This window comes from Papio anubis, chromosome 14, assembly GCF_008728515.1.
Source record: "Papio anubis isolate 15944 chromosome 14, Panubis1.0, whole genome shotgun sequence".
Classification (NCBI taxonomy): Eukaryota; Metazoa; Chordata; class Mammalia; order Primates; family Cercopithecidae; genus Papio; species Papio anubis.
In genome coordinates this window covers 3795102-3814175 of record NC_044989.1, presented here as the reverse complement: position 1 = coordinate 3814175, position 19074 = coordinate 3795102, and positions in this window count along the sequence as shown.

Here is a 19074-nt window from a genome sequence, read left to right as displayed (position 1 = left end):
TCATACCTTGTTCCAGGGAACCTGGGAAGGAGGGTCTTTGGCTGGTCCCTGGGTTCAGGGTGAAACTCTGGATGGTCCCACAACGTAGGAAAGGGAAAGTGAATGTCAGGGAAGTCCAACCGTGTCTGCTACACACCCATGTGGATGCGAGCCCCCTCCCATCACTGTGACTCCAAAGGCTGGAATCTCTCTCATCCTCTTGTCAGCGCCCCAGGTCTTAGCACAGACTGAATCAACATGAGAACATCGCTGAATGGAGTTAGAATCATAAATACCGTTTCTTTAGCCTCTGAGACATCATGATTACGATATTGTAATGGCCACGCAGTCTGAACATTCGCCCGTGTCAGACTGGGGTTCGCTAACCACCTGAAGGTGCACACCATGAGTCTCCTTTACAGTCAGCATCGGATGAAGCTGCTGGGCAGATCCAGGCCCCCCACAGCCAGGCCCCTGCAGGACATCCCGCTGCCTGGCTACCCAGCTACCTGTGCAGGACCACAGCGCTGTCTCACCTGTAGCCACGCAAAGCAAAAACCTCTGCAATTGCTTCTGGAAGGGCCGCTGGCAGAGGCACTTTTCCATTGGTGGAGGAAGCCTCCCTTAGCTGAGCAACAGCTGCTGAACCCCATGGTCCTCCTGCCTCCAGACATTCCAGTCACCTCCACATGGCTCTGCAGCAGAGCCCCGCGTTTATGGATTGCAGCCGTGGCCTTTATGGGTGGACTATGAGTGAGTGAGGGGGAAAAGCTGGAAGAAGGAAGCGTGCGCATGTGACTTCAGTGACGCCTGTGCTCCGACCACATAGTTTAAGTGTCAGCCTCCATCTTGTGCTTATTTTTAAACCATTGCTATTAACTGGACCAATGGTCATAATGCAGTTCCCCCCTTACCATCACAGTATTACCAGGAAATTCGTGTTCAAACTTCAGCAGCACAGAATTCCCGCGAGAAAAAGCACTAACTGGCCGCATGCGGTGGCTCACGCCTGTAATCCCAGCACTTTGGGAGGCTGAGGTGGGCGGATCACCTGGGGTCAGGAGTTCAAGACCACCCTGGCCAACATGGTGAAACCCTGTCTCTACTAAAACTACAAAAATTAGCCAGGCATGGTGGTGCACGCCTGTAATCCCAGCTACTAGGGAGGCTGAGGCAGGAGAATCATTTGAACCCGGGAGGCAGAGGTTGCAGTGAGCTGAAATTACGCCATTACACTCCAACCTGGGTGACAAGAGCAAGACTCCGTTAAAAAAAAAAGGAAAAAAAAAAAAAAAAAGCACTAACTGTGGTGAACAGAACTCCTGGCTGAAAACATAATTAGAAGATGCAAGGGAGCAATTTCCAGACTGCCAGCAGGGACTGAGCCACTCACCCACCAAGCCCCATAGTCCATGTGTCATCGGAGCAAACCTTGCCGGGGCTTCTCTGCCTTTTAGATCAGAGTGGGCCATTGGGGTCGTCAGACAACTGCCCAGGTGCTGGCAATTGCCTGTCTCTGTTGAGGGATGGGTACAGGCCACGGGGAAGGTCCATGTTTCCTATGCTATCTGGAGAATCTAAATTGCTACAATATTTTAAATATGCCTTTAGTTGCAGGAAGGTGAGGGAGAGGCCACTAAAATGTGGATTCCGCAAGGGCAGGAGCCTTTTTTATTTGGTTCTGAGGCCCTAGAACAGTGTCTGGCACATAATCATTGTCAATAAAATGTATTAAATGAATGTTAGCTCTGAAATAACACTAAGATAATTAAATACCCTAATTTGTCTTCATGTTCCTTCTGTTTTGCCTGTGGCTGGCTTCTCTTTGGCCATGTCCAGGCCACCCCAGGCCAATGACCTTCCACAGTCTCCGACTTTCTCCACTCAGTCCCTGCCAGCAGCCCCTGTTCTACCTCTGTGCCACGAGCACACATGGGGTGCACCTGTCGTGCATGGGGGGTACCATCTTGCATGGGGTGTCATGCATGGGTGGTACTGTCCTGCATGGGGAGTACCATTCTGCATGGGGGTATTGTCCTTCACTGGGGATACTGCCATGCATGGGGGGTACCATCTTGTACAAAGTTGCCAGTATGGGTGCTCGTCCTGCATCGGGGTATTGTCCTTCACTGGGGATACTGCCATGCATGGGGGGTACCATCTTGCAGAGGGGTACCATCCTGCATGGGGGTTACTGTCTTGCACAGGGTGTACCATCGTGCATGGGGGTACCATCCTGTACTGGGGATACCATCCTGCTCGGGGGGTACTGTCCTGCACAGGGAGTACCATTCTACACTGGGGGTACCATCCATCCTGTATGGGGGGTACTGTCCGGCATGAGGGGTACTATTCTACAGCAGGGCTATTGTCCTACACCAAGGATACCATCCTGCACTGGGGCTACTGTCCTACACCAGGGATACCGTCCTACACAGGGGGGTACAGGGGGCACTGTCCTACACCAGGGCCACTGTCTTCCACGGGGGTGCAGGGGGTACTGTTCTATACCAGGGGCACCATCCTACACCAAGTATACCATCCTATTCTCGGGGTACCATCCTATATCAGGGGTACTGTCCTCCACCGGGGGTACCATCCTGCATGAGGGGTACTGTTTTGCACAGGGTATACCATCCTCCACTCGGGGTACCATCCTGCACCCAGGTTACTATCCTGCATTGGGAGTACCACCCTGACAACAACTTTCCAGTCAGGATTTTCCCAGATTCCGTGACTCAAGAAATAATAATAAACGTTTGCCCAACAAGTTATAGTGTGCACAGCATTTGGGACATCATTTTATTTGTGAGCTACATTTATCTAAGAGCAGGCAGCAGTAAGGCAGGTAGAGAAGGCATGACCTTTGCAGGTGGGGACACGAGATGCCAAATCCCACTTCAGTCACCAAGAACTGTGTGGCCTCAGGAAAGTTAGTTTAAATGGATTTGAACCTCAGCTTTCTCACGTAAAGTGAGACACGAATACCTTCCTCTTAGAGTTCTGATAAAGATTAGATCCCATGGATGCAAAACCTAGCCCGGTGAGCAGCCAATAGGAACCCAAAACCAGTCATGTGCCTTCCCACCATCGTATTCACTTGCTTGCCAGTATCATCACTTGGTAGGATGTTCCTATGAGATGTGGCCCGTTTCTTGTCTCCCATCAGAGCAGGCAGGCAACAGGGCAGGACGAAGGAAGGCTCTCCAGTCTCTCTGACTTCTTCCCCCAGCAGCTGAGTCCTTGGGGGACATGGTAGACTCTAAGCACAATTTCCCCAAAAACGAAAAGCATGAAGGTCTCATCGGTTGTGGGAGCAGGGAAGGTTCACTGGAGGCTCTGCAGGAAGCAGCGTGCCCAGAGGGCCCACCTGCAGAAGACACACCGGCCGGGAACAAAGGACCAACTCCAGCTGCAAATGCACTTTGCTTGCCCCTAGTGATTTTATTTCCAAATGTAAATAGTTGTCAATATAAAATAACATTTGTTTTACAAAAATCTGAATTTCTGGTTTTGGAAAACAAAAGCTGGCCACCTGAAGCCTATATTCCTACATTCAGCTGGAGCTGAACAGGTCAACCAAGAGGACCAGGGAGCAAGGTCAGGCAGCCCCTCAGCTCTGGTGCCGCGGGACAGAGAACCAGTGGGTGCAAGCTTGTTATGTGGCAGGTCTTAGAAAGTCATATTTGAGCTGTCACGTAAATTAAAAATGGAGCTTTGAACATTCCAGTGGTTGAACTGGAAAAGAATTACACTTTGCCAGCTACATAAATTAGCAGAAATATTATTCAGGTTCTAAGGAAAGAAGCCCTATAAAAAATTGGTGCTCTCTATAAATAAGTAAATAATAAATCATTACCATATAGAATGCCAGCTAGCTGAGAAAAATCATGGTTTAAGAGAAATTTCGATGCTATAAAAACACCCATGAATATGTTCTAGGTCAAAAACAAATAACCAAAGAGTATAAGCAGCACAACCCCAGCTTTGTAAAAATATGCATGTATATACATAGAAACTCAGAACACAAAACAGAAAAATTTTAACAGCGTTAATCTTTTGGATGGTGACATTTTATTCCTTGTACTTTTATGCAATTTCCAAACTCTCTACAATGTCTATATATTAATTTCAAAACAAGAAAAGCAATGCTATATAGGCTCTCTGTATTATGAGCCTTCTATATTTCATTCCATTTGTAAGTCAGTGTCCATTTTCTTTAAAAATAAAGAAAATTTTGGCTGGGCGCGGTGGCTCAAGCCTGTAATCCCAGCACTTTGGGAGGCCGAGATGGGCGGATCACGAGGTCAGGAGATCGAGACCATCCTGGCTAACACGGTGAAACCCCGTCTCTACTAAAAAATACTAAAAAAACTAGCCGGGCGAGGTGGCGGGCGCCTGTAGTCCCAGCTACTCGGGAAGCTGAGGCAGGAGAATGGCGTGACCCAGAAGGCAGAGCTTGCAGTGAGCTGAGATCCGGCCACTGCACTCCAACCTGGGCAACAGAGCGAGACTCCGTCTCAAAAAAAAATAAAAATAAAAATAAAGAAAATTTTAATATTGTTTACTGCCTCTTCTTTGGTTCACTGAAATCTGAGCCAAAGCCCAAAGCCTAGAAGATGGCAGCTTCTTGCTCACCAACAAACTCAACATGGAAAAAAGTAGGAATGTGCCTGTTATAGTCAGTAAACACATGTTTCCCAGCCATTTATAAATGTCAGAAGCCATTGATCTTCCATCAGGAAGAATCCTGAGGCTCCTCGCGGTTCCCGGGCTGGCTGGCGGCAAAGCAGCATTGCCTTCCGTCCTCGGGGTCTCAGTGTCAGCTCAGCAAGAGCAGCAAGACCTTCCGGTGCTCACTGAAAGCATCTTCATGCAGTGTCAGATAATGCCAGGGAATTCTTTGTAGTCATTGTTTTTAATATGAGTTTCTATAAATCAATCCTTGAATTGCCCTGGTTTTCAAACATTCATGTTTAGGTAGATTTAACATTCATTGATCAGCAATCCTGACTCAGCAATCAGCAATCCTGATTCAGCAGAACTAACGGTGGTCCTCACATTGCCTTTTATGAATCACTGTTGAACTGCCGTGTGGGTTTCTTAGACACTCGTGCAAATTGTACCAAAGTATATTTCAAAACATTTGCCTCGGAATTATATGAAAACTATTGAAGGAAAGGTGATTTTTGGTTTCATGTTTCCCCACTGTGGAAAAGAAAATGGAGTCTAACGTCAACCTTTATGAAGCCCTCACTATGTGCCAGGAACTGTGCGCTAAGGATTTTTAGATCATTTCATTCTTACGGCAACCTGTGGAGCAGGCATTACGTCCCCAGTCTACGCACGAGGAGACTGAGGCTCGGAAAGGCGTGCTCGAGCCTGCACAGTTACAGAGTAGCAGCGGGAGGGTGCTTTTCTTGTTCTTCTCTTAGAAATCCAAAGGTCAAATATGTTTATTTCTGTCTATTTTCCATTCTGTTGCTAAACTTCATTCTTGTTACAGGACATGTTTCTTCATGAATAGCAGACTACACAGTTCGTTCTCTCTCTGTCAGAAAGATAAAAACTGAGCAGAGAAGTATTTATCTCAGCCAGAGGAAGGAAGGAAAACACAACGTGAGGTACACCGAGAACACAGCCCCTGCAGACAAGTTTGAGGAAAACCATACAGCGTGGGGCTTGACGGCCTGAACACAGCGTCTTGTCAGCTATGTAAAGAACACTGTGAGACAGCTCTCCAGGAAGCACGATGCCATCGTTCGGTCACACACACCAGGGTAGGTTGCAATGTGATAAAAGTAGATTAGTGCAGCTTTCAGCAAGCTCCTACCTGGGAACAAGCTAAGGTTTCCCAGCTTCTCGGCCCCGCGTAAAAATGAAATGCGTCAGGGCATGTGGCCCTCCTCAGGGAAACCCTTTTACAAACCTGAGCACATCTGGAAACAAAGCACAGCACAGCCTCTGGAGATAGGAAGGAAAGTCTCACCTAAAACTAAACATTTGGCACATCAGTCAACTGAAAAAGTTTCATGAGGAAGTATCAGAGGACAGAGCAGAACAGGGAACCATGCCACCGACTTTCTTTTTTTAAATTATACCTTAAGTTCTGGGCTACATGTGTAGAACCTGCAGTTTGTTACATAGGTATACACGTGCCGTGGTGGTTTGCTGCACCCATCAACCCATGTTAAGCCCTGCATGTATTACATATTTGTCCTAATGCTCTCCCTCCCCTTGTCCCCCACCCCCCAACAGGCCCTGGTGTGTGATGTTCCCCACCCTGTGTCCATGTGTTCTCATTGTTCAACTCCCAATTATGAGTGAGAACATGCGGTGTTTGGTTTTCTGTTCCCGTGTTAGTTTCCTGAGAATGATGGTTTCCGGCTTCATCCCTGTCCCTGCAGAGGGCATAAACTCATTCTTTTTATGGCTGCATACTATTCCATAGTGTATATATGCCACATTTTCTTTATCCAGTGTATCATTCATGGGCATTTGGGATAGTTCCAAGTTTTGCTATTGTAAAGACAACAAAAAACACCAATGCTGCACATGGGAGTCCATGAGTTGAGTTTTGAAAGAGCCCATCAGCCTCAACTCCATAGTGAAAAAGAGCAGGCACCTTCTGGAATCAGATCTCAAAGCTCTAACTTCAAAGAAGCCTCTTTAAAATGTATGTCATGGTCATGCTTCTCTATTACCTGGCATGAAGGACCAAATGGTACTCTGTTGCTTCCTTGCAGATAACCTTGATGCCTTGAATCCATAACACATTTTCCACATGAGAAGCTGTGGTCTGTGAGCAAAAGAAAGGGAGGAGGGGCACAGCGGCTGAGACGGACGGGCACCTCCAGACGGCTGCCAGCCTCTCAGCTCACGAAGCAAATACAGAGTTGCAGTACTGCATCTCCATCATTAAAGATTTTTTTTTTTTTTGGAAATTCAAACTAATATGTAAAATTAGAAATATTTCGAGTCCTTGGTTTTAAATGTTGGTTTGAAATTGGTTTTAAACATCAATATTGGTTTTAAAGTTGGTTTTAAATGTCAAAGGGGAAGGTTATTAAGCCATCTCCCTGTACCACCACTTCTCATAGGAGGCCTCATAGTCACATTTATATTTTACATACACATTTATATTTTACATTCTGTTTAGATGCAACTGATGTCTTATCATGAAATGGTAAACTTCTAAATAGCGTGCATGGTTAAAGAGTTTTTGCTACGGAATAAAATTCTCTATGATTTCATCCCGATGGGGAGCTTTCCAAAGTAACCTCAATTTAATTTCAACCACAAATACTTTCTAGAACCTACTATTTTTATAGAACTTTGTAGGATATCATACAAAGAAATACAAAGTGAGCAAAGCCCTGACCTCAGAAAATTTGCGCTCATTGCTGTCTTCATTGCTACTAATAACTATGACCTAACTGAGCAAGAAAGACATCACCACAGAGGAAGGAAGAGAAAGCGCCCAATGAATTGTCCCCCTGCAGCTCAGGTCTCTAGACGTAGGGAAGGAAAAACCCAGGTGTAGGGAGGTGGTCCGTAAGACGTTGCCACTCGGAATATTCTTAGCCACCTCCCTGCTTTCAGCTCCATCCCCTTCCAATTCTCTCCTCCCATAATCATACACTGGCTCTCTAAATCTTCTCTAAGTATGTCATTTTTCCTTCTCACTTTCATTGTTTTCTGTGTCTACAGACACAGGCCACTTACCCTGATCCGCAAAGCCCTCCAGGCCCGGCCCCTGCCCTGCATTTCCAAGGAACTTGGGTCATTCTGCTTCAACTCCTTTGAGCTATCATGTTTCTGTACATGCTCTTCCCTTGGCATGGCACACCATTCTTCCTCACCTGGGTCCTCCTCATGAACTTATATTTGTTCCTCAAGGCCCTGGTAATCACTTCCCCTCTCTGAAATCTTCCCTATCTTTTCAAACCAGAAAAACACACTTCCTCTCCTGAGTCAGCGCCAGGGACACCCTCCATGTTTGAATTATAATGAGTCAGCGCCAGGGACACCCTCCATGTTTGAATTATAATGAGTCAGTGCCAGGGACACCCTCCATGTTTGAATTATAATGAGTCAGCGCCAGACACCCTCCATGTTTGAATTATAATGAGTCAGCGCCAGGGACACCCTCCATGTTTGAATTATAATGAGTCAGCGCCAGGGACAACCCTCCATGTTTGAATTATAATGAGTCAGCGCCACGAATGTCCCGCCCAACGAGTCAGCCACCACGGACACTCCAGCGGCCAGAACCGAGTCATGTTTGAATTATAATGAGTCATGCCCAGGCACCCTCTCCATGTTTGAAATGGCAATGAGTCAGCGCCAAAGCACCTCCATGTTTTGAATTATAATGAGTCGCCAGGCACCCTCCATGTTTGAATTATAATGAGTCAGTGCCAGGGACACTCCGTGTTTGAATTATAATGAGTCAGCGCTAGGGGCACCCTCCATGTTTGAATTATAATGATTGTGTCTGCCTTTCCCTCAGACCTGCAGAGGGGTGTGTGTGCATGTGTGTTCCAGATATCCAGCATGGATGGGCACACAGATGTTCCAGGTGTTCAAAACTGTGTCTTAAATGAATATTGGTCAGAGGAACCTGTACAAGTCCTTGGAAGATGTAGAAATGCTGAGAGAAGGCAGGACATCCAACATACAAACCAGCTTGAATGCTCAGCATGGATTCTCTCCCGTGGCTGGGAAAGCAGGGAAATAGGAGCTGGACTTGAAAAATCATGTTGAATTCAAATTCTGAAAAGCCTTGAAGGTCAAGTGAAGTCATAGGAACTTCCTCGTTTGTGCACAATCTTCACTGACATTTGCAAACAAAGGTGTGGCTTGATACATATAGTATCAGGAAGATGAAACCAGTCATGATATGCCAGCGAATCGGGGTGGGTGGGGCGTAACTGCAACAGAGTTATCATGAAGAGAGGAGGCAGGAATCCATGACGAGATTGCAGGAAATCACAATAGAATGCCTCAGCCTGGCTGTGGACAGGGTTTGGGTAAGCTATGGCTTCTATACATCAAAGGCCCCCTTATATTGGCTATGGTGCAAGGTTGGTGACAAACCCAACATACTGTGGATTTTGAACAAAGCATGGGAATATATTTACAATAAAATATGGATCTCGCCACCCTGATTATGATTCCCATCGCCAATTCGGCATCAGACAATCTAATTTAATTTTCTTTCCAGAGTTGTCAAAACCCTTCCTTATTTATTGGCCAGCTCTCTGGATGTACTATCACAATGCACACATTTCCATATTGAACAATTTGATTCTGACAGGAATGATATTTGGATATATGCTCTTTGTTTATAAAAAGATCCAATCAGCATGTGAGGGCAAAGGAGGGCAGGCGCGGCCCCAAGGAGGCCGTGTTATAAACTAGCACATGCAGTTATGTGTGCTTAGTGCTGACAAGGTGTTAGGAAGGCAATTTCTCCAACCAAAGTAATCATGATGAGCCCCTGGCTGGATACACAAAGCTAAAATATAAACATCATATTTATGTAGTGTATTTAGGGTCTTTCATAACAGAAATTATTTATGTGTCAGGTACCATCTATCATAAGAGCACATATTTAGAAAACTTTTAAAATGCATATTAGCTACCTGATAGACTGACTGCAACAGCTCTTTTGAAATTACTGTAGTCTATCATGTATAGATGGAGGTGTGGGGCTTTTGAAAAAAGAAAATGTATATGATGTATCCAGTGGAGCAAAACAGCCTCTCTGAGTCCTCTTGGTCTATTATATTAGTCCCTGTAAATCAACATTTATTTAGCCTTAGCTCCTTTACAAGGCATTGAGACAACTGCACCATGAAAATGTGATAAAACAAAATGAATTAGGCCTTTGACATGATAATTGGCAATGGTTCAATACCACTTCACTTTATGTTGCAAAGTTACGGTGACATTATCCTCACTTGCTGATTTAATCTTCTTCTTCAGAACATCCTGTCCTCTGAGGGCACCTTACTTAAGTGGAGAGCTCGGGCCCTGTTAATTTTGGCATTGTTTGCCTGGAAACACCAAAGGCCTGGGGAAGGATGTGAGGGAAATGGCAAGGACAGGGAGGTGCCTTCTCTGGAACCTGATCTCCAATGAGTCCCCTCCTGAGGGCTCTCTGTGTGTGCAGTGGCTTCAGGGAGGAGGGGAGGAGGAAGGAATTTGGGGTGTTGTTTTGATTCATTCATTGGGCTTAGAATTTCTTAAGGCAAAGATTAAAAACATGTCCATTACCTTATGCTGAAATAAATTTTCCACAGGTAGGAACTTACGGACAGATTTCTATATTCCTATTTCTATGGTTCAATATAAAGAAGAACCTTTGTTTTGTTTTATGAAATCAAATTCCAACACTGCCTTTCTGAAAACCTGAGGATGAAATTTCACTTTCTTTGATCAAATCTAGACAGTCTGGCTGTCATGTCTAGAGAGGGTTTGGGGTTGAAGTGACACTAAAAGTCTAGTATTTCATTATTTTGTTAAAAGGAGCGTTTTTGTCTTTGGCTGCCCCAGTAGGTCTTTCATGTTTCCCAAACTTACCCTGCTTTTTACACGCACCCATTCAGAATAAGTCAGCTGTCGTGAATCTCAGCTCACATTTTAGAGATCTGGGCAGCTCTCAGTGCAAGAGATGGAACAGTCTAGTGGTTAAGAATGGGTGTGTTGGAGTCAGAATGACTTAGAGGCAAACTAACACCCTATACCTGCTCTGTGTCTTTGGGGGAGTTACTTAATCACTCTGAGTCTAAGTTTGATCATCCACAAATCCAGCTAATTGTACCACCTCAGAGGGCAGTGAGGACAAGGTGAGGAAGCGCACCCCAAGGACGCACTGCCAGGGAGCTCAGCGAGTGTCCCCTCTCGGAGTCTCTTCTCCCCAGGTACGCAACAGCCACTGGGCCCACAGGAAACACCGGTGAGGAACAGGCGGACCCTGGCCCAGGGCGCTTAGAATACAGGGTGGACAAGAAAGCAAAAGTCTAGCTGTTCTGTGGGCACCCAGAGAGGGAGTCCGGGGTGCCAGAACTTCATCTGGTGTCAGTATCGGTACAGGTAGCAGGCAGCGATTGGGCAGAGGGAGAAGCGTAATTACGTCAATCCCTGGCCCTCGCCGACCTCAGGAAGCTCTGCAGCACCGCTGTCTAGAGCCCTGCATGGCCACGAAGCCTAGGCTGAGTCCTGGCCGTCCAAGCAGGGTGGCGGGGCAGGGGGTGCCAGGCCAGGAGGCTCCAGTGCTGAGGTGGGCCCGTGCCCTGGGCTCCGTGTGCCTGCAGTAGGTGGCACAACCTCCAGAATAGGACCTGGAAGGCTCGCTTCCAGGCCTGGCACAGAGACTACCACCAAGGCCATGGTGGACGCGGCGGGCCTCAGAGATGGGAGGAGGGCGGCAGCTGGGTCCTCAGCTCCTTGGGTCCATGATGCCAGGCTCTAGGGGGAGAGTACGCAGCTGCAGCCTATAGGACAAGCCATCTGGGGACCCGGTGGAGGGCTGACAGCTGTGGCCCCATGCAGTGACCTAGGACACGCAAGGCCCACAGCCTCATGCGCCCGCTGGGCCTGGAGGGACTGGCGCATGCACACCCCTGGGAATTCGCCCAGGCCTTGCAGGCAGCACGGGAAGCAACACTGCAGCCTGTCCGCCTCCAACAACCCCTGCCCACTTGCCCACCTGCCCACCTGGCTCCTGGAGTCGGGCTCACTCACCCTGCCTTAACAATGTTACTGTTGGTTATAACACCTTTTATTCTTAATAGAAGAAGAAAAGGACTTAAGTACAATATATTTGAAATTTAGATGGCGGTGGTAGTGGAACCTGCTGCCTCTGGTGATTCTAATTCAACCCACAATAGGAAATAGAAAATCTCAACTTTTTTTCTATTCCTCCTCTCATTTTCAGATTTCAGGGTTACTTAGAGGAGGAGTTAAGTAACAACATCTGGAATACAGTTCCCGAGAGTCATTTGTTGTGGGTGCCAATAGGAGACCTATGATGGCAGGCATTAGTGTCTGTTCATTGACATCTATCAATTTGCTTAAAAAAAAAAAAGTGTATCACCTCTCCCAGATTAAATCAGGAAGATATAGAAACTCTGAACAGACCAATAATAGGTAGCAAGATTGAAATGGTAATTTAAAAATTGCCAACAACAAAACGCCCAGGACCACATTCACAGCTGAATTCTATCAGACATTTGAAGAAGAATCGATACCAATCCTATTGACACTATTCCAAAACAGAGAGAAATGGGAAATCCTCCCTAAATCATTCAATGAAGTCAGTATCACCCTAATACCAAAATCAGGGAAAGGCATAACAAAAAAAAAAAACTACAGACCAATATTCCTGATGAACATAGATGCAAAAATCCTCAACAAAATACTAGCTAACCAAATTCAATGGCATATCAAAAAGATAATCCACCAAGACCAAATGGTTTCATACCAGGGATGCAGGGATGGTTTAACATCCACAAGTCAATAAATGTGATACACCACATAAACACAACTAAAAACAAATATCACATGATCATCACAATAGACACAGAAACAGCATTTGACAACATCCAGCATCCCTTTATGATTAAAACCCTCAGCAAAATCAGCACAAAAGGGACACACCTTAAGGTAATGAAACCCATCTATGACAAACCCACAGCCAACATTACACTGAGCAGGGAAAAGATGAAATCATTGCCCCTGAGAACTGGAACAAGACAAACATGCCCACTTTCACCACTTCTATTCAACATAGTACTGGAAGTCCTAGCCAGAGCAATTAAACAAGAGAAAGAAAGAAAGGGCATCCAAATCAGTAGAGAGGAAGTCAAACTGTCACTGTTTGCTGTGATATAATCATATACCTACAAAACCTTAAAGACTCATCCAAAAAGCTCCTAGAGCTGGTAAATGAATTAAGTAAAGTTTCAGGATACAAAATTAATGTACACAAATCAGTAGCCCTGCTATACACCAACAGCACCCAAGCTGAGAATCACATTAAGAACTCAACCCCAAGGGGGCAGGGCCAAGATGGCCAACTGGAAGCAGAGTCATTTGGAGGTTCTCATCAGAAAAAAAAAGAAAAAAGTAATAAACATGTGACTGTTTCACCGGCAACCAAGGTATCCAGGTTCTCTCATTAAAATTGACTAGCAGGCTGACGTGACCCATGGAGAGAAGAGCGGTGTGGTACGGGGTCCACCTGAGAGCCACACAGGGAAGAGGACCCCACGCCGGCAGCCAAGGGAGGCAGTGAGTGAGCATGCTACCCAGCTGGGGAAACTGTGCAACCCACGGATCAGAAGATCCCACTGGCAAACCCACACCACCAGGGCCCAGAACGCACAGATTCTTACAGTCTCTCAGCTGGAATCTGCTTAAGTCTGCGGAACTCCCAGGGGGAGGGGCGACCAGCACCGGCTGTGGCTGCCTGCTGTCTAAGCCCTTTGAGCTCCTTAGGGGAAGGGCAGCAGCCAGCATTGGCACTCCCAACTGCCTAACATGCTAAGCTTCCTGGGCAGGAGAAGAGCAGCACCCATTTTTATAGCTCCAGGCTGTGCTTTTCCCCTGCTGAAGCCAGAGAGAGGCTGGACAGATTGGTCCCAAGACTTGTGCCCACAACGCAATACACCGACTGTGGCAGTGTGTGGCCAGAGTGCCTCTTCAAGTCAAATCCTGACCCATCCTTCCTGGTGGATGGGGCTTCCCTGCAGGATCTCCAGCCAGAGGCTCAGGGACAGAATTTGGATCTCCCTGGGCCTGAGCCCCTAGAAGGAGGGGTGGCCACAGTCTCTGTGGACCAACAGACTTAGCCTGTCCTCCTGGTAGTTCTGAGGAATCCAGGCATCCCAGGTGAGTGGGTTCCCCCCAGCAAAACACACCCTCTCCACCAAGGGACAAAGTGCTTCCTTAAAAGGGTCCTGCCCCCCGTGGCACCCAACTAGATGAGACCCTCCAACATGGGTTGTCAGATACCCTATACAGCAGCGATCCTACTGGCATCAGATTGGTGCCCCTTGAGGTCAGAGTTCCCAGAAGAAGGAGCAGGCACCCATCTGTGCTGCTCTCCAGCCTCCTTGAGTGACATCTCAAGGCACAGATGCGAATCAGATGAATAGGGCCTGAAGTGAACCCTCAACAAACTGCAGCAGCCCTTCAGAACAGGGACCTGACTATTGAAAGAAAAACAAGCAGAAAGTGACAACAGCATCGATAACAACAACAACAACAGAAAGGCCCCCATAAAAAACCCCATCCAAGGGTCAGCAGCCTCAAAGACTGAAACTAGACAAACTCACAAAGATGAGAAAGAATCAACAAAAAAAATGCTGAAAACCCAAAAGGCCAGAGTGCCTCTTCTCCTCCAAATGATTGCAGCATCTCTCCATCAAGGGTGCAGAACTGGATGATCAGATGGACAAATTGACAGAAGTAGGCTTCATAAAATGAGTAATAAGAAACTACAATGAACTAAAGGAGCATGTTCTATTCCAATGCAAAGAAGCTAAGAACCTTGATAAAAGGTTAGAGGAATTGCTAACTAGAATAACCACTTTAGAGAGAGGCATAAATGACCTGATGGAGCTGAAAAACACAACACAAGAACTTCATGAAGCATACACAAGTCTCAACAGCCAAACTGACTAAGTGGAGGAAGGAATATCAGAGTTTAAAGACCACCTTACTGAAATAGAACATGCAAGCAAGAATAGAAAAAAGAATGAAAGGAATGAACAAAGCCTCCAAGAAATATGGGATTTCGTAAAAAGACCAAACCTACAATTGATTGGAGTACCAGAAGGAGACAGGGAGAATGGAAGCAAGCTGGAAAACACACTTCAGGATATTATCCAGGAGAACTTCCCCAACCTAGCAAGACAGGCCAACATGCAAATTCAGAAAATAAAGAGAACACCATTAAGATACTCCACAAGAAGATCAACCCCAAGACACATAATCAACAGATTCTCCAAAGTTGAAATGAAGGAAAAACTGGTAAGGGCAGCCAGAGAGAAAGGCCAGATCACATACAAAGGGAAGCCCATCAGACTAACAGCAGACCTCTCAGCAGAAACTCTACAAGCCAGAAGAGATTGGGGTCATTTACAACATTCTTAAAGAAAACAGTTTTTTCACCCAGAATTTCATATCCAGCTAAACTAAGCTTCATAAGCAAAGGAGAAACAGAATGCTTTCCAGACCAGCAAATGCTAAGGGATTTCGTTAACACCAGGCCTGCCCTGCAAGAGCTCAAGAAAGAAACACTAAATATGGAAAGGAAAAGCCAGTACCAGTCACTGCAAAAAGACACCAAAATATAAAGACCAATGACACTATGAAGAAACTGCATCAACTAGTGTGCAAAATAACCAAATAGCAGCATGATGACAGGATCAAATTCACACATAACAATACTAACCTTAAATATAAATGGGCTAAATGCCCCAATTAAAAGATACAGACTGGCAAATTGGATAAGGAGTTAAGACTCATTGGTGTGCTGTATTCAGGAGACTCATCTTATGTGCAAAAACACACACTGGCTCAAGATAAATGGATGGAGGAAAATTTACCAGCCAAATGGAAAGCCAAAAAAAAAAAAAAAAAAAAAGCAGAGGCTGCAATCCTAGTCTCTGAAAACACAGACTTTAAACCAACAAAGATCAAAAAAGACAAAGAAGGGCACTACATAGTGGTAAAAAGAACAATTCAGCAAGAAGAGCTAACTATGTTGAATATATATGCACCCAATAGAGGAGCACCCAGATTCATCAAACAAGTTCTTAGAGACCTACAAAGAGACTTAGACTCCCAAACAATAATAGTGGGAGGCTTTAACACCCCACTGTCAGTATTAGATCCATGAGACAGAAAATTAACAAAGATATTCAGGACTTGAATTCAGCTCTGGATCAAGTGGACCTAGTAGACATCTACAGAATTCTTTACCCGAAGTCAACATAATGTACATTCTTCCCAGTGCCACATAGCACTTATTCTAAAATCAACCACATAATTGGAAGTAGAAGACTCCTTAGCAAATGCAAAAGAATGGAAATAATAACAGTCTCTCAGACCACAGTGCAATCAAATTAGAACTCAGAATTAAGAAACTCACTCAAAACCACACAAATACATGGAAACTGAACAACCTGCTCCTCAATGACTCCTGGGTAAATAATGAAATTAAGGCAGAAATCAAGAAGTTCTTTGAAACCAATGAGAGCAAAGAGACAACATACCAGAATCTCTGTGACACAGCTAAAGCAGTGTTAAGAGGGAAATTTATAGTACTAAATGCTCTCATCAAAAAGCTAGAAAGATCTCAAATCGACATCCTAACATCACAATTAAAAGAACTAGAGAGGCAAAAGCAAACTAATCCAAAAGCTAGCAGAAGACAAGAAACAACTAAGATCAGAGAAGAACTGAAGGAGATAGATACACGAAAAACCCTCCAAAAAAATCAATAAATCCAGGAGCTAGTTTTTTGAAAAATATATATATAATATTATATATATTATATATAATTTTATATATTATATATAATTTTTATATATAATTTTTATATATATAATTTTTATATATTATATATAATATATAATATTATAAAATATATATTATATGATATATATTATAATTTTATATACATTATATATTATATATTATATATAATTTTTATATATATTATATATCTTTTTATATATATAATATATATATGTTTTTCAAAAAACTAGCTCCTGGATTCATTGAGTTTTTTGGAGGGTTTTTTATAAACCCTTTACACAAACAAACTAGAAAATCTAGAAGAAACTGATACATTCCTGGATGCATACACCCTACCAAGACTAAACCAGGAAGAAGTTGAATCCCTGAATAGACCAATAATAGGCTCTGAAATTGAAGCAGTAACTAATAGCCTGCCAACCAAAAAAAAAAAAAAAAAAAAAAAACGCCTAGGATCATATGGATTCACAGCAGAATTCTACTAGAAATACAAAGAGAAGTTGTTGGTACCATTCCTTCTAAAACTATTCTAAACAATTGAAAAAGAGGGACTCCTCCATAACTCATTTTATGAAGCTAGCATCATCCTGATACCAAAACAGGGAAGAGACACAACAACAACAACAAAAAAAAACTTCAGGTCAATATCCTGATGCACATCAATGTAAAAATCCTCAGTAATATATTGGCAAGCCAAATCCAGCAGCACATCAAAAAACTTACCCACCATGATCAAGTCTGCTTCATCCCTGGGATGCAAGTCTGGTAAAACATACACAAATCAACAAACATAATCCATCACATAAACAAAACCAAAGACAAAAAACACATGACTATCTCAATAGATGCAGAAAAGTCCTTTGATAAAATTCAACATTCCTTCATGTTAAAAAGTCTCAATAAACTAGTATTGATGGAACATATCTCAAAATAATAAGAGCTGTTTATGACAAATCCACAGCCAATATCATATTGAATGACCAAAAGCTGGAAGCATTCCCTTTAAAAACCAGTACAAGACAAGGATGCCCTCTCTCACCACTCCTATTCAACATAGTATTAGAAATTCTGGCCAGGGCAATCAGGCAAGAAAAAGAAATAAAGCGTATTCAAATAGGAAGACAAGAAGTCAAGTTGTCTCTGATTGCAGATGACATGATTGTATATTTAGAAAAGCCCATCATCTCAGCCCCAAAATTTATTGAACTGATAATCAACTTCATCGAAGTCTAAGGATACAAAATCAATGTGCAAAAATCACAATGATTCCTTTACATCCACAATAGGCAAGCAGAGAGTCAAATCATGAATGAACTCCCATTAACAATCACTACAAAGAAAATAAAATACCTAGAAATATAGCTAACAAGGGATGTGAAGAACCTCTTCAAGCAGAACTACAAACCACTGCTCAAGGAAATAAGAGCAGATGCAAACTAATGGAAAGACATTCCATGCTTATGGATAGAAAGAATCAATATCATGAAAATGGCCATACTGCCCAAAGTAATTTCTAGATTAAATGCTATTCCCATCAAACTACCATTGACACTCCTCACAGAATTAGAAAAAACTATTTTAAATTTCATATGGAATGAAAGAAGACCCTGTATAGCCAAGACAATCCTAGTCAAAAAGAACAAACCTGGAGGTATCATGCTACCTGACTTCAAACTATACTACAAGGCTACAGTAACCAAAACAGCATGGTACGGTACAAAAACAGACATATAGAACAATGGAGCAGAACAGAGACCTCAGAAATAACACCACACACCTACAACCATCTGATATTTGACAAACCCGAACAAAACAAGCAATGGGGAAAGGATCTCCTATTCAGTAAATGATGCTGGGAAAACTGGCTAACCATAGCAGAAAACTGAAACTGGGCCCCTTCCTTGCACCTTATACAAAAATTAACTCAATATGGATTAAAGACTTAAATGTAAAACCCAAAACCATAAAAACCCTAGAAGAAAACCTTGGCAATACCGTTCAGGACATAGGCATGGGCAAAGCCTTCATGACAAAAATGACAAAAGCATTTGCAACAAAAGCCAAAATTGACCAATGGGATCTACTTAAACTAAAGAGCTTCTGCACAGCAAAAGAAACTATCATCAGAGTGAACAGGCAACCTATAGAATGGGAGAAAAGTTTTGCAATCTCCCCATCTGACAAAGGTCTAATATCCAGAATTTATAAGGAACTTAAATATATTTACAAGAAAAAAAAAAATAAAACAGTGGGCAAAGGATATAAACAGACAATTCACAAAAGAAGACATTTATGTGGCCAAAAAAACATATGAAAAAAAGCTCAATATCACTGATCATCAGAGAAATGCAACTCAAAACTACAATGAGATACCATCTCACGTCAGTTAGAATGGTAATTATTAAAAAGTCAGGAAACAGTAGATGCTGGTGAGGCTGTGGAGAAATAGGAATGCTTTTACAATGCTGGTGAGAATGTAAATTAGTTCAATCTTTGTGGAAGACAGTATGGTGATTCCTCAAGAATCTAGAACTAGAAATA